This window comes from Lissotriton vulgaris, chromosome 5 (genome assembly GCF_964263255.1).
Source record: "Lissotriton vulgaris chromosome 5, aLisVul1.2, whole genome shotgun sequence".
Taxonomy (NCBI): domain Eukaryota; kingdom Metazoa; phylum Chordata; class Amphibia; order Caudata; family Salamandridae; genus Lissotriton; species Lissotriton vulgaris.
The window spans coordinates 626,220,197-626,236,832 of record NC_141693.1 but is presented as its reverse complement, the minus strand read 5'-3'; positions in this window follow the sequence as shown (position 1 = coordinate 626,236,832).

Here is a 16,636-nt window from a genome sequence, read left to right as displayed (position 1 = left end):
ATAACTCAACACCGTTCTCGCATAAAGAGAAAAGTCATGTCTGCACCAATGGTGGAACACTTTTTAAACAACAATCACACTGAAAATGATTTTAAATGGACAGCATTAATTTGGGTAGATCCCAAACACTATCCTGATGTTGAGACTATGCTACTACGCAAGGAGGCATATCTGATTCTTAAATTTGACAGTGTCAATAAGGGCCTAAACACTCTTAGTGAAATCAACAGGGCATAAAACCGATTTCTTGAGTCCAAACTACATTTCCCATAAAGCACCATAAATCATCTAGGCTCTGATTGGTCGAGAGCCCATCACATGTTATGTGTATGAGAGAACCGGCATTGCTGTAGACAACCAAAACCAGAGTGTGCCGGGATGCAGTAGGATTGACAAGCGGAGCCCTCCGCACAGATTCAAGGTAAGACCGAGTCCCTTTCTCACTGTGACTCGTCCGCGCTGTAAAGAAAGAACGAGAGTAGTTACTTCTTCCCCTCCTTGCCCCCCAGATCTGACACCAGAGAATTACCAATACCAGCGAGGACCTTCCTGCTCGAGCAGAATCGTCCGAAAGAATCGTCTGAAAGTAAGTTCCCCCGTAAGGTGCTACCGCTTCAGTGCATGGCCGAGTGAACAGGCAAAATTCCAATTCTCTCCAAAATCCCTCTTCCTTTCAGAGACATAAACAAGCCAGCATTGAGATCGAATTCCTGACACCGGCACATTAGACGAAGGGTTGAGAACACTTAAGGTAACCCCTTTTTTTACCCATGCACCTTGCCACAAGTGAGCCACACTCTACCCCTTTGCAGTATTCATTTAAATCTTGCTCTGTTGCAGCCCAAACCCGTTTGGCATAGACGACCCTTCATTCAAACAGGAGCGACTTTGGGCAATACAATATAAGGTATGCCGCACCCGGATGCGGGTATTGTTTATTAGCACAATTGGCTAGAGGACCCCGTTCGCTAAACAAAACTCCCTTTTTCTTTTTACAAACAGTTCCCATGGACTAGAATCACACCGCCCTGATGAGAATCCTGCAAATAATGCAACAGGATTCGAAACGCGTCGGCACTTTTTCTGACATTAAGGGTCCACGTTACTGATGCAATAAATGGGCATTTTTCCTGATTCATAACGAGTTAATTTGTTTCAGGAGTTGGGAGTTGATTATCGAAAAAAACTTTTGCTCTCTCTCTCTCCCCACGATTGTGATTTTCTATTGTGAAATGTGTATTTTTCTCACTATGTTTATGACTTATTCTGTCCATGCCACGATCATGTATTTATGACTAAAAGCTTTTTCTTTAATTGTTCACTATTGATTTTCTTGCACTGTACATATGCACAAATTGTTTCTCGAACTGTATATGGCCAGATATGAGGTTGATGGCGATCTTATGTCTGTTGATGTAGAATGAAGTTAATTTTTGTAAATTAAATAACGATTCAAAGACATAAATCATTGTCAGGGTAAACTAATAAAGTGTGGTTTATCTGTAACTAGTCAGTGTTTAATTCAAAATTTGGAGGCATAGGCAAAAATTCTTTTTTTTACTTCCCAAGCTTGGCCCGACCAGACCAACCGGACCTAATTGAGTAAACTTGCCTTCCTCAATTCCACTAGCATGGCAGGTGGGCGTATGCTGTGAACGCAGTGTTTTGTTGTGTAGTGCAGTGGCTGAGCTGCGGCAGAGCAGTGACTCGAGGGAGCACATCTTTACAGCCATACTCCTACAGCCGGGGGTGAAGTGAGTGGGGAGTGGTGAGACCCACCCTCCTGCGCACCATGCACCCTACCCCATGACAGCCACCCTGCCACACTGTCATACTGCAAGGTGCAACAAGACTGCTGGGGGGCGCACTGGGAGTGAGCGCGGCAGCTGTACCCAACGTCAGCCAAGTGAGAGCTCCAGGAGTTCCACGGATGGCGGCCCAACTAGTACCGGGTGCAGGTCGTGAGCTCCTGTAGTGAACCCCGCTCGCGCCTAGGATAAGGCCTTTCCAGCCTTCTGCATTCCACCCTCTCATCCAGACATCTACACTGCAGGCCCCCTGCGCCCCCGCCTCACCCTAGAGGAGTATCATTGAGATGGCATGGCATGGCACGGCACAGCGAGGAGCTATCTCAAGTTTCCTCGAGGAAACAGTGCACTCTCTGTAGAAATAGAAGCAGAGGCAGCAACAGCAACAGCAACAGTAACATCGAGCAGGGGCTCGGAGAGTGGCAGTGGCAGCGGAGTCCGGTGAGTGGTGGGAGCAGTGGTTAAGCCTCGGGTTGAGCTTCAGGCAGCCTCTAGCACAGAGGTCTTCAAACTTTTCTAGGTTGAGCCCCCCCAGCTGAATTTTTTTAGATGTTGGGCCCCCCTCCACCTGACAGAAATTTATGGAATCTGGTACACTACATAATCGACTGTCACGCGCATATCACGGGCCATATCCGGCAAATAATGTTCAACACAATAAGAGTGTTTAGCAAACTGCAGGTTTTTGAATGGATGTGGTGAAATGATAGAGGCTTATTACACAGCTCAAAAATCAATTTTCCAGGATAAAATGGGCACAATTTTTTTTTAGTAGAATGCTTTGTTTTACACAGGACATTGATTAATAATAACACCACCAATATAAATGTGACTGGTTTGTCGGTCTTTAGCCACATAGACTGTCAATCTGTGGATGGATTTTTGCTACGGTCATCCTCAGATTGTGCTCCACATACAGTCTTAAATGGTACTTAGGACCACATGCATCAAAGTCAATTGCCTTCGCAAACGGTGCGAATCGCAATTTTCGGCCGTTTGTGAATGCAATTGACTAATTTGGAATGCATCATGCATTTCGCAATTTTAGGAATCGCAACCATGTTGCGATTTTCTAAAATTGCGATTGCGTTTAAGAAATCGCAATTTCAGATTTCTTAAATGCAATGCATGATCATTTTGTAATTGCGAATTCGCAATTTGGAAGTGGTAAATTAGCATGAAGTTGAACTTCATGCTAATTTACAGAAAACTTTCAAATATGCACAAATTGCATTGTTGACACTTTTAATTTACACACACACATGCCCTTGGGGCATGTGTGTCTGTAAATTGCATTCAAAGTTAAATTTCAGGGGTGCAGGGAGGGGTTCTTTGGACCCCCCTGCACCCTTGAAATTGCATTCACATTTTGCGAATCACAATTTGAAATTCGCAAAATGTGAATGCCTTCCCATTCATTCCTATGGGCCTTTTGGCCCATAGGAATCAATGGGAAGGGTTTTCCTTAATTGCGATTCGCAAATTGTGAATCGCAATTAAGGAAAAATACTGAATCGCAAAAAATATTGCGATTTTTTAATGCATAGCATTTTGTGATTTCTTAATTGCTATTCCTTAATTTTCGCAATTAAGAAATCGCAAAATGTAACAATGATGCATGTGGGCCCAAGTCTTTAATACCCCAAGTGATGAGAACCTAATCTCACATAAATAGGACGAGCTGGAAGGGAAGAGAGTTTTGATAGCTTTTTCTCTCAAAGCGGAATATTCTGCAGACATTTTCAGCCAAAACAGTGACTGTAAGGGAGACAGCGTTATCAGATTTTTTCAGCACTCCCTAGCTCAGAGTTGGTACACGAGAAACAATTCTTCTCTAGAAACCATTAACAATTGTTTTAGGCATTATAAAGGGATAATTACCCACCAATCCGAAGAGAAAGGTGAAAGTCCACAGGGAGGCATTGAAAGATCACCTAATTGAGAATTCCTTAGTTGTACAATAAATTGCTTGCCTGAAGCAGCGGGGCTTTAGGACACATCAGGGTTATGTTTAAAAAAAATAGAACTGATAATAAATTAATCAATTAATGATGTTGTTTATTTTACTTCAGAACAATTTTGTCTGACAGATTTCGTGGTGGCAGGGAAATGTTAAGAAGTTTGAGTGCCCTTGGCCAATACTATTTTGAGGGCCCCTGTTCAGAACAGATTTGAGTTTAAATGATTCACTTTCAGCTCTGCCATACGCTCTTTAGCCAGGCTACTAATGGTGCACAGGCGCTAAGGATAGAAAATTCTAAAAGTGTTCACATCTAATATTCAGAGATAGTGATGTGTGTTTTCACTGTTGAAACAAAGCAGCAGCCCACTAATTTTACAGCGAATAATATCTGGGGTATCCTCCAATTTCTCATATGGGAGGACTTGTTTTGATCTAAAATAAACTTTTTTATGGTTGTTGCCTGAAACAAAAACATTTCTCTGCAAATAGTGATAGACTCTCTCACATCAATCACATTAAAAAGAAATTAAACAAAACAGTATTTACAAGAATCTGTTTAGGAGTTATTCCAGTCCACCAGGGCAAAAACAAAGTTGCCTCTATCAAGGAGCCCCCGGAAAGGCTGGATTGCAGTGCATGTAAATATGTCCTTTTGTAATTTAGAACAAAAACCTTGATGGTGCACAACATGCTCATACTTGTGTACAGATGCACAACTAGACCCGAACTTCAGTGGGGGGCTAACACTCCCATCCAGGGCTGGCCCTATCACTGGTCGCACACAGTACAACGGTCTGTTTTGGCGCCCCCTCCTTCCTTTCCTCCTTCTCCGTGAATTTCCTCACTACCACTCACCAGCAATGCACCCCATCTCGCTATACCACCTTTGTGGCAAACATTTAATTTTTTTACAGCGCTTCTCATAGTTTACCCACACTCAGTTCTTTGATCTGGATGGTACACGTTCTTTGTAGCAGGCACATTAAACCTCTGCGCTGTGAGGGTTGCCGGAGTACCCATGTGAGTGCAGGGTGAGCCATGCAACAGTGTGAAAGTAGGGTAATAGGAGTGACTGCAGGGTGAGTGAGGTGACTGTATGAATTTGGGTGCGGATGTAAGGGCAGAGTGGGACAAATGAATGTATGGTTAGTGATGTCTTATTTGAGTGAGTTTGCACATTGAGCAGTAAGGGGGACATGTGAGTGAAGTGTTGCATGAGTGCAGGGTGAGTAGTGTGCTCGTGTGCCTGCAGGGTGAGGTACAGGGTGAACAACACAAGTGCATTGTGAGTGCAGAGTGATTACTGAGTACAGGGTGAGTGGGTGATTGGTGCGAAAGCATGGTGATCAGTGTGAGTGCATGTTGATCATTGTGAGTGCAGGGTGAGCAGGAAAGTGAAGGGCGACATGAGTACATTCCCAGACAATTGAAGTAACTCAGCAGGTTATTGACGGCAGCGTAGGGTTTCAGACAGGTTACACTATTGCTATTATGCCGTTAACCAGGGATCAGGGTGGAGGAAATAAAAGTGCTTATCTTGCAACAAACTTCCACTTTGATGTCCCATGCAGTACAACAATAAACACACCTAAAGATGTATTGTCAGCATTTGTCTGTGCATACTTTGAACAGCAAATATAAATAGTAGCACTTTTAATTGTGTTCTAGGGCTGCCTGAATGGTCCATGACTGATGATAAAATGGAACAAAGACAGAAAAGTCACATTTCAAATGTATATATACTTATTTAGTTATAAGCATATTTAGCGTCAAGACAAGCAATTTTCAGGCTGATTAAGAAACTCATGGCTGGCTGGCATTTTTCTTTTGGCAACTTGAAGCCCTGTGGGCCTTGTGCGCCTGCCTGTGTAAATTTAAAAGAAACTTTGTCTCCTTTCTGCCTGCTAAGAGCTAACCCTCCCAGGACGGGTTAAACTCAGAGCTGGAATGCTTCAGCTGCAGTGGGAGGCAGGATGTCTCCTCTGCTAAAACTGAAAGGAAGGAACAGACTGTCATTTCAGCTGCAGTGGGAGGCAAGAAGTCTCCTCTGCTTTGAAATCGAAGGCGAAGGAACAGGATTGTGTGTTCCTTTGCTTTCGGTTTCAACAGAGGAGACATTGCCTCCCACTGCAGCTGAAGCATTTCAGCTCTACTAATTAACGCCCTCCTGGGAAGGTTAACTGTTAGCTCTTTCTTGGACAAAAGTGCAAGTCGTGCCTTATCTATTTCCCCTTCCTCCCCCCTCCAACCCTCTGTTACCAGAGCTCGCCAATAATAAATTCCCATTTAAAATGGGTGAAGACTTGCGACGCCTCGGGTCAGTAAAGGACCCACAAAGGTAAAATCTTAGTGTCGAGTGCGCCCCCCCTGAGATGGTGTCACGCTCCCCTGGGGGGCATGCCCCACAGATTGAAGAACTCTGCTCAAGGGGTTGCCACTCCTATTCCATCTCTCACACCCACTACCCCGCTCCCCACTCCCTCCCACCATGCTCCGCACCTAGGGCCCGGGTCCTGACTTGCAAGGCTGATGAGGCCTATAATGCCATCAAGGAGCTATTAACCCCACAGAAGAGAGCTATAAGGAAAGTACCCAAGTATACTGATCACTCCAGTGCATGTTGGTCCACCTAGCATCTACTCAGCATCTATCTAGCCAGCAGGCTTACCCGACCAGCCCATGTTGGTTCAGCTCTTGCAAATCTCTGGGTTTCCACTATTAAGCAACCCCGCCATCACCAGAGAGATCTCTTTAATTATTGTGTTGACCATTCCTGGAAATTGTATATACATGTACGGAGTTCCACAATTGTACTGATGCACTTCGTCACCAGCACTGAGCACTTATGACACTTTAAAACACTTGTCACTTGTACATTTTGTCACACTATTGATAGCCCTTCAATATGTATATTTATGATATCTTATATAATTTAAAAGAAACAAATAGCAATGATTTTTTGCAAGTACATTTAAGTCCTCCTTTTGTACCGGGTTGTTCCAATACTGTGCTTTTGCTTTGTTGCGCCCACTGATTTACTCTATATGTAGTATTTATTCAGTAAGCACATGAATTAATATTGAAAATGATTTGATCATGTTAGCAATTGATTCTCCTCCACAGAGCCACTGTAGTTTCCTATATACTTACCCAGGCTCTGAGGGACACAGGGTTATCCCATTTTGCCATACCTCACCAGCCCAGGAACTCATTCATCAAAGTCGGCACAAAGCCATCAGCCCATAGGAGGTCGTAGGGAGTCCACTGCTATGAGGTCAGGAAGGAATAGGGACCAACCCCTCCCCGCAGGGACCCAAACACAAAAGGAAGACCAGGGCGATAAAACTTAACCATGCGACCTCTCCCGAAGACCTAGTGGACGTAACCCCCCCAGGTTTAGTGTCACAGAGCCCCCCAGCAAATACATCAGGGACCTCCAACAGTAGGTTCTCCTATGGGGGGAGGCCAACCACACACCTCTACCAACCAAAAATTGACTCTGAATTCCACTTCCTTAAGGATGTAAGTTGCTCCATATTTTCCACTAGTGCTATAATCCAAGACCTTCAGGAGCCTCTTTTCCCTATTCAATGAAATATTCAACCTGCTGGCCCACAACCCAGCGAACTACCACCTTCAGAGCAACTCATGGCGGCTTCACGACCAAGGGAGAAGGAGGCGGACCCCGCCGCAACTAGCAATGCCGGCCAATACACACAAGGGAAAAAAAGAAAAGGACAATACTCCAATCTAAACCTCACTCAGTCCTCCCAGCCACCCCCCCTGGGCAATCAGCCTATGGACTGGGAAACCCGGCTTACTCCCCGATCCAAGCAAGCACCAATCAGGACTGGGAAATAGCCCAACTACTCACACATCATCAGTTGGGACTTAAAGCACACAGCCCCGAAGAATGTACAGAAGCTCATTCCAGTGCACCACAATCTTGCTTGGTCGGCATTATTGAAGGCTGCCTTAAAATCGATGAAACAGAAAGGGATCATCTGTTTTGTTGATTTAACCCAGTTGAAGAGCAGCGACATAGTTAATATGTTAGTTGAGGTACCTGTATCTTTGCAAAACCCAGTTTGATATTGGGGGATTCATCAAATCTATCCCACTGACAACCCAATTAGCAAATGGAAAACTTGCATTGCCCATATTTCAAGTTCCTTTTCATTTATTGCTAAATACATGCCATCTAACAAGTCTAGGGATGAAGGAAGGGCCCCTAGTGCACAGTGGACTGAGTTGAAACTGTTAAAATAATCCACAAACAAATTACTCAGATCCCTGAGGTACCACCCTGGAGACCAGAAACTAGACCTATCATTACATCAACAGAAAGGTAGAATCAAAAAAACGTAAATGGGACATCAACAGGTTGAATGAAAATGCATTTTGGGGAAAACTTCACCATGACTCCAAAGCAAACAACAGCTGGTGCTTTTGGGCCACCATCAACAAAGCACTTTATCCGGCCCATGGAGGGCTAACATCACACATTACAGAGGAGACCTGGACAACCTTCTTGGAATCCCACTTCAACCAGCAATCACCTGGATCAAGATCCAACTCAGAAATCCAACCGACATGCCTCACTCAAATCGAATGGAACCTGGAGGAAGCAGATAATCGAAACTGCACAACAACCATTAACCCGTTCAGTGCTTGCTTCAGCCAACCGCCGACGCAAGCACTATCTCCTTGGTGCTGCGCACTTCCGTTGGCCGTCGCAGACCCGCCTAATCTTTAATTCTCCCGCACTTTGTGCCGCAGTTAAGGGGTTAAGAAGCAAATCACGAAAGGAAGGATGGAAAGGGCCCGGGGCCAAACGGGATTCTACCAGCCATTTTTAAACAAGATCCAGAGTTCTGGTCAGGCATCCTGGTCCCCCTCTCCAAAGCGTCAGACAGTTCGGGCATTTACCAGCCTCCTGGAAGGGCCCCACAATTTACACGATTTACAAGTCAGGCCACAAAACCTCCCCGAACAACTATCGATTGATCGCGCTACTAGACATTGAGGTAAAATCCTTTGCCAGTACTCTACTGCTAGATCTCCAGGACTGGGCTAAGGAGAAGGAATGAATTCCCCCATATCAAACTGGTTTTTGCAAAGATACAGGTACCTCAACTAACATATGAACCATGTCGCTGCTCATCGACTTGATAAAATCAACAATACAGGTGACCCCTTTCTGTTTCATAGATTTTAAGGCAGCCTTCAATAATGCCGACCAAGCAAGATTGTGGAGGAAACTGGCAAATTAGGGCATTTCGTCAGCACTTTTGAACCTTCTAATGCACCTCCACATTAACACATGGGTACATATCAAACTAGGCAATAGCACACATCTTTTGAGGTGCATACCAATTAAAAAGGGACTCAAAGAGGGTTGTGTGCTAGCGCTAACCCTGTTTAACCTGTACATGGCAGACATGACATCAATTTTAACCCCTTCGGTGTTCATGACGAGCTCAGCTCATCATGAGTCACGGTGCTCGTGTGCTCATGACGAGCTGAGCTCATCATGACCACACCCATTCACATTATGGCCCAGCACAGCAGGGGAATATCTTCAGCAACCAAGGTGTTAAGCACCTGCAATACCCACGCCTCGTCTCGGTGGCAAACCTATCTTCTGCATCTTATATGCTGATGACGTGGTACCGTCAAGCCATACCCAGGTGGGGATGCAATGCCTTCTCTACAAAACACAAGAGTATGCAGCAGAAAAACACCTAGAAGTGAACCTTGAAAAACAAAATCCCTGACAATTAAAAACAGCAAACGACGGCCCCATACTTGGTACTTGCAAAAAACGCCAATCAGGAAAACCCCGGCTTACAAATACCAAGGGGGAATTGCCCACAAATGTGGTCAATTTGCCAGTCAACTCCAGCCAATCGGAAGAAAGGGGATGGCAATAGCAAAACATCAAGGCAGCTAAAAACAAAACTAACAGGCCCTATCCTTTCTCCCCTTATCCGGATAGCACAAGCTAAAATTCTACCAACCATTACTTATGGCAGCGAAGCCCTGAGGTGTAGGGACTAAAAAACCTAGCTCCAGAAAAACCATGGTACACGCCTTGGTCACCTCCCAGTTAGATTATGGGAACTCCCTCCTATGTGGACTAAGTAAAAAGGGCCTAACACAGCTTCAACGCGCCCAGAACGCTGCAGCGAGGCTGGTCCTCAACCTCCCTAGGAGAGCCTCTGGGAAACATGCATTACGCACCCTTCATTGGCTCCCAATAAAGGAAAGAATCAATTTCAAAACCATGTGCATCACCCACCGTATAGCTTACAAAAAAGCACCTCCATATCTCCAGGACTTGCTTCCAGTATATCGCCCTACACGTCCTTTGAGGTCGATGGGTAGCATGCAATTAGTGGTACCTCGGACACATAGAGCAAGGATGGGAGGACGCTCTTTCAGATACCATGCCAGTAACAACTGGAATAACCTACCTATCGAACTGAGGATGGAGCCCTCTGAAACCAGGTTCAGACAGAGGCTGAAAACCCATCTTTTTCCCAGGTTAAACTCAGCATAGTGTTCCCTTGCCCCTGTGTCCAGCCTCTTTGAGCCCGGCCGAAGAGTTGTAGGAAGGGTTGTCAGCGCGGGGACGCACTGTTCTCTGTGCAACCAAGCGCTTAATAAATGCCATAAACTAAACCAAACTAAACTAATATCACAATGGGCAGGGCTCCAGAGTCTTGTTTAACATTCTAACTTACGCCTCACCATCCCAGATTGGGTTAGAGCTTGGCCTAACCAAACAACTTTTGCCAAGGTAAGGCTCTTATATAATCTGCTGGAACAAAATTAGGAACTCACCCCAAATACACTGACCTACCAGCTTTCGCAAGAACAAGTACAGGTCATTTTCGCTGGCTAGACAATATTTAAAGGACTCCCTGACGACCACCAGTTCAACTGACCTTTGGGAAATGCAAACCACCCACTCAGCCTTTAAACAAGTAGTCAAAAAAAGCAATAAAGAAATTCTCTTTTGTAAGACAAGGCTGCCTTTGGCCGAAGAAACCATGTGTGGATGACAATGAATGGTTACAACTCGTAAGGTACACAGGCATACTTCAGCCTGGGGCACTCTAGGAAGACAAAATGAAAATTCTTAAAATATAGGTTAGGATTGCTGTCAGCAATTCCACACCTTCCACCATGGCTGAAGGGGCAATTTGCGAACTCTTGTTGGCTAGGCAGCAACGGTATTGAAGATATGGCACATTTAATCTGCTCCTGCACTCAATTGAAGGATGAAAGGGTATGGCTGCTCAAACCGCAATTTAGTCTTCAAGGGATCCGTACCCGGAGACAGGCTGTAATCACATGCTTTAACTCCAAGGACCCGCAGCTAAACGGGAAACAAGTGAAATTCTAGACACTAGTAGAAGCTAAGCAGGGAAGAGTTGCACACCTCTCTACTTACTTACTCTAGCTTACCTGATAGATCCCGACGCCGAGGGCTGATCTCTCCCCTCCTTCCCGCCCTGGTCCGACGCGGTGGCTAGCACCGTTGCGCGGAGGGCGAGGAAGGTCGAGACTCCCACTTCCGGTGCGCGGGGGGCCGGGTAGCGGTCTAGTGCTCCAGAGGCACTCACGCTGTGGGGATAAAAGACACCGAAGAAGCCGGCCGCGTTGTGGTGAGTAGGCAGTGGCAGTGTCAACAGCCACTGTGCTCGGCGCTGAGGCAGCTCCTAACTTGTTTTAATTGGATGCATTTTTATTTCATTTTAAACCGGCTGCTGGAATAATCACTGCACAGAGGCATTCACGGGATAGCGATACAGACTTCCCTGTGAAACGCGCTTGCCGGATTAGTTCTACTGGCTTACCTGATAGATCCCGACGCCGAGGGCTGATCTCTCCCCTCCTTCCCGCCCTGGTCCGACGCGGTGGCTAGCACCGTTGCACGGAGGGCGAGGAAGGTCGAGACTCCCACTTCCGGTGCCCGGGGGGGCCGGGTAGCAGTCTAGTGCTCCAGAGGCACTCACGCTGTGGGGATAAAAGACGGATGCAACCTCGGACGCGCAGCGGGCGAGCGCAGCGGGCGCGCCGAAGTCGCGCTTAAGTCAAGCCCGTCTGCGCCCGTCTGCGGCCGGCTGCGGGCTAGGGCGATGCCCCCTGCGCTCGTCACTCCAAAGACTGATCATGTTCGCTGGAGTAGAGATGACCTACTATCCCTCCGAAACCTATGCAACAGTACAGCTTGTTTGCATAGTATGTCAGTGGATAAAAGCACAGGTTGCAAACATTGCCAGTTTTCCTTTTGCAGATTTTTGCCGGCTAAGAAAGAGCATCAAAAGCTGGTTTGTGGTCTACTAAATGTCCGGTCAATGCGTGCTCATAGACTGGACATTCACGATCTCCTTAGCGAAAAGCAATGGGATCTTGTTTTTCTCACCGAGACATGGCTGGACTGTGACTCCTCCTCAGAGGCCCTCGAGGCCATTCCGGAGGGCTATACTCTGATAAGGCAAGATAGACCGAAGGGGAGAGGAGGAGGAATAGCCATTGTTGCCCGGCAGGGATTGCGCTGTCATTTTGAGCCGACAGCTATTAACAATAGTGAGGCGGGTGAGTTTTTCATTCAGGTCAATGGGGGGTTCTGTGTAAAGGGCCTTCTGATTTACAGACCTCCTGGCCCTGCCACAGGGTTTGTTGATAGCCTAGTCGAAGGCGTCACTGAGCTTGCCCTATGCACGGATAAGCTCCTGGTGTTGGGTGACCTCAACCTGCACCTGGACGACCCTGTGGATAAGATAGCCGGGGATCTCTGTAAAGCCATGAGTGCGCTTCAATTTGAGCTGCTAGGCAAACTTCCCACTCACTCACGGGGTCATCTATTGGATCCAGTCTTTGCTAACTGGGAACAAGTGGAGGTTGTTACCCCAGTACCCATTCTTTGGTCCGATCACTTCCTGGTGCCCTTTTCGATCTATATTCAGGGAACCAGAACACCGGAACAGGTAGCGCTACATCACCCCAGGCGGAGATGGGCTAACTTCTCCCAAGATAGATTCAATGAGGCACTCATGAGGGAAGGTGACCCGGGGGGCGAGGATGCAGAGACAGCCAATAAGAATTTGAACAATTGCATCATGGCTGCCTTAGATCAGGTTGCCCCGCTTGCCCCGGCTAGATCAGAGGGACGTGCCCTGAAATCGGCACCTTGGTACACAGACGAGGTGCGTATGGCTAAGAGCGCATGTAAGCGCGCAGAAAGACAGTGGAGATTAGACTATGCCGCTCAATCCAGGATGAATTATCTTGCAAGCAGGCGTAATTATCACAGACTTATCAGAAAGGCCAAAAAGCTGTATTTCAATACTAGGATTAAGGAGGCAGAAAATTCCTCGAAGAAACTGTTTCTAATTTATAAATCTCTTTCGGTCGGAAAGCCCGCAGCAGTCCCTGAGGAATTTTGCACGGTGGATAGCTGCAACCGAGTAGCAGAGTTCTTTGCTAATAAAGTGGCCATTATCTACTCGGCCTTTCCTAGTCAAACCATCATTTCCGCTAAGACAGCAGAGGATTGTGGGGTAAGGGGGGGGCATAAGATGCTAACCGAATTTGTCACACCACCCACTGAAAATCTCATTCAGATCTGTGGCTCGATAAAATCAGGCTCCCCGAAAGATCCTACCACCCCTAGGCGGTTGCTGGGCAGTCTGCCCACTTTAGAGCCATACATTTGACATCTTTTGAATACCTCTTTTAGGACCCACTCTGTCCCTGAGGCCTGGAAGCAAGCGGTAGTCCTTCCGCTACAAAAGAAGCCCAATATTAGCTACGATAGGCTGGACAACCTTCGCCCTATTTCTCTTTTGCCATATATGGCAAAGGTTGCTGAGAAAATCGCAAACCTTCAACTAATGAGCTTTGTAGAGGAAGCCTCCTTGCTTCATGACTCGCAGTTTGGATTCCGTCCGCGGCATTCAACAGAGTCAGCACTGCTGATGGCAATTGAATCTCTACGGCAAGGAGTGGATGAGGGCCAGACTATGGCTCTGATCCTCTTGGACCTAAGCGCAGCATTCGACACTGTAGCTCATTCCATCTTGCTACAGTGTCTGAGTGATGGAGGAGTATCAGGGGCTGCGCTTGGGTGGATCCAGTCTTTCTTGACAGGCAGATGCTTCCAGGTCCGCCAGGGAGAGTGTTACTCTAGGGAGATTGGGCTGGGACAGGGTGTGCCGCAAGGCTCGTCCCTGAGCCCGACCCTGTTCAATCTGTATGTCTCCCCGCTGGCGGCCATAGTGGAAAGCTATGGACTTCGCCTGGTGTCCTACGCCGACGACACGCAGCTGGTCATCTCCCTTTCGCGCGCACCCGGTTTGGTGGCGGACAATTTCAGAGGTTGCATGCAAGAACTGGCAGCCTGGATGTCCGCCAACTGCCTGAAACTTAATGGCAGTAAAACCGAGGTGCTCGTGGTGGGGGGATGTCCGTCTGTGTGGACGTCGGCGTGGTGGCCATCCTGCCTTGGAGAGACACCGGTTCCCTGCCAGGAAGCCAGGAATCTTGGGATGTGGCTAGACACCAACCTTGCCTTTGAATCCCAGATTGGTCGTGTGGTGGGGACATGCTTTGGAGTCCTAAGAACTCTGAGAAAGGTCTTTGATTTCCTGCCCACTTCCGCTCGTCGGACGCTGGTGCATGCCTTAGTCACCTCACGCCTAGATTACAGCAATTTGCTGTATCTGGGGGCCACGGGGAAGGCTCTCAACCGCCTACAGGTGCTGCAAAATGCTGCCGCTTGCCTTATCTTGAGGCTTCCGAGAAGATCGTCCTCTAGGGCAGCACTCCAGGCTCTGCAATGGCTGCCTGTGAGGAGCAGGGTGGAATTCAAAGCCCTTGCCACGTGTCACCGGATTCTGGGTGGCAAAGCCCCTGCCCCACTACAGAGCCTGGTGACCAGGTATGAGCCCACAAGGACTCTGCGCTCTTCCTGTACAGGCCTCCTGAAAATTCCTAGAATTAGGAAAGCGCGTATGGGGGGAAGGTCGTTCAGATTTCTGGCACCGAAGCACTGGAATGACCTTCCGTCTGAGATACGCCTGGAGTCATCAGAACCTCTGTTCAGAACTAAACTTAAGACCTACCTATTCAGACGGTAGCCGGCTGCGCTAGCTGTTACTGCTTACCCCACTTTTATAGCGCGGGGACACGCCTGTAGGCGTACACCAGGCGCTTTACAAATGCCCCTAATAATAATAATAAATAATACTGCCTAAATAGCTGCTATTACCATGACAATGAGTTGCAAATTCCACAACTAAAAATTCTACTCCCAACCTTGGGAAGTTCCTTGGAACAGGCTCCAGAGCTGCAGAAGAACATAACAATACGGAAAATTTAGCAAGCCGTTGCAAAATTATGAGACTTTTACAGTTTTTAAGCAACCTACTTTTTAATATACTCCCATTTTCTTCCACAACACCTCTCTCTTCCCCCTCTTTTCCTCAAAAAACATGAATTTTAAAGTGTGATTTTGTAACGATTTTAATTGATCAAATACAATAAATTATCTATTTACTCTAGAGTACTTGTGAAAATAACAGTATGTGCGACTTGTGAAAAACACACAATGCATGCTTCTGCATTTCAGGGTTTCCTATCATAATATTGTTGCTTTAATATCGTCCTGTGAAAAATTTGAGGCAACAAATCGACTGTCATAAAATGAAGGTAAATACATATAGGTAAGTATAGCTTTACTACACTTAAATCCACATCTATAGCTTTACAACACTTAACTCCACTTCTTACCTTCACAATATTCTGATAGTTGATATTTTTGCCACAATTGCTTGATAGGCCAATAATTTTGTCCTTGACATTCTGACATACAACCTATCCCGACCCTGCTTTACCTAAAGGCTTTATCAACCTCTGGTAGCCTCACTCCAAAATGTCAATCATAAACAATCACCCCAACATATGCTGGCCACCTCACTCTTTGTCTTATCCAGGGGTATAAATAGACCCGAACTTTGGAACGAGTTAGGTACAACAGAGCCTGTGTCCAAATTATTTGTGAGGGGTAATGCATAAAGCCTTTTTGTTGTCGCAAACACACTGATTCGGAGCTTGCAACATAAAAAAATGACTTTTTAAGTGCACTAATCATATTTTAGGAACTGATAAAGTTTTATCGATTGCAAAAGTAGGATTGCAACCCCATTCAGATTCAGTATTTGGAAGGGGCGAATGTAGGCGTCCCTTCGAAATACTGAACCGGTACACCATGTGTCAATGTTCTGCAATCTAAATCTTGTCACAGAACATTAAACAATTACAAACTCCTGTGTAAGAGTAGTAACGCATTTGCAAATAGGAAAAGAGTCGCTTTGGTACCCCTTCCCCTTTGCAATGTTAAAAAATAAGTTTGTTAGGGAGCACACAGTGGTTGGTCAACTGCCAACTCTCAGAGACAATTCAAAAAAATTAATCTTTTCTATTTAAACACAGCTGAGGTTCCTGTAGGGAACACACACTGCTCGTAAAAATGTTGTTTTACTTTTTTGAGAGTTGACCTGGCGGTCTGCTTTTCATAGCAGGCCACCATTCCTGTGAAGGACCACAAACAGAGTAAGTTGAAATGTATGATCTACCTCAATAATATTCATGAGGTAGGTCGAATTGCAATCCACTCCGTATTGGAATTTAGTAAACCAACATATTAGTACATTGATCGATTTATTAAATTCTTCGATGGTCACAAAATACTGCCATCAGATTTTTGCGACTAGTAATTAATGCACCGTGCCCACTATGATAAATAAGGAGTGACAGTGGATTCAACATAATAGAACTTAATATTTAAAGTGGT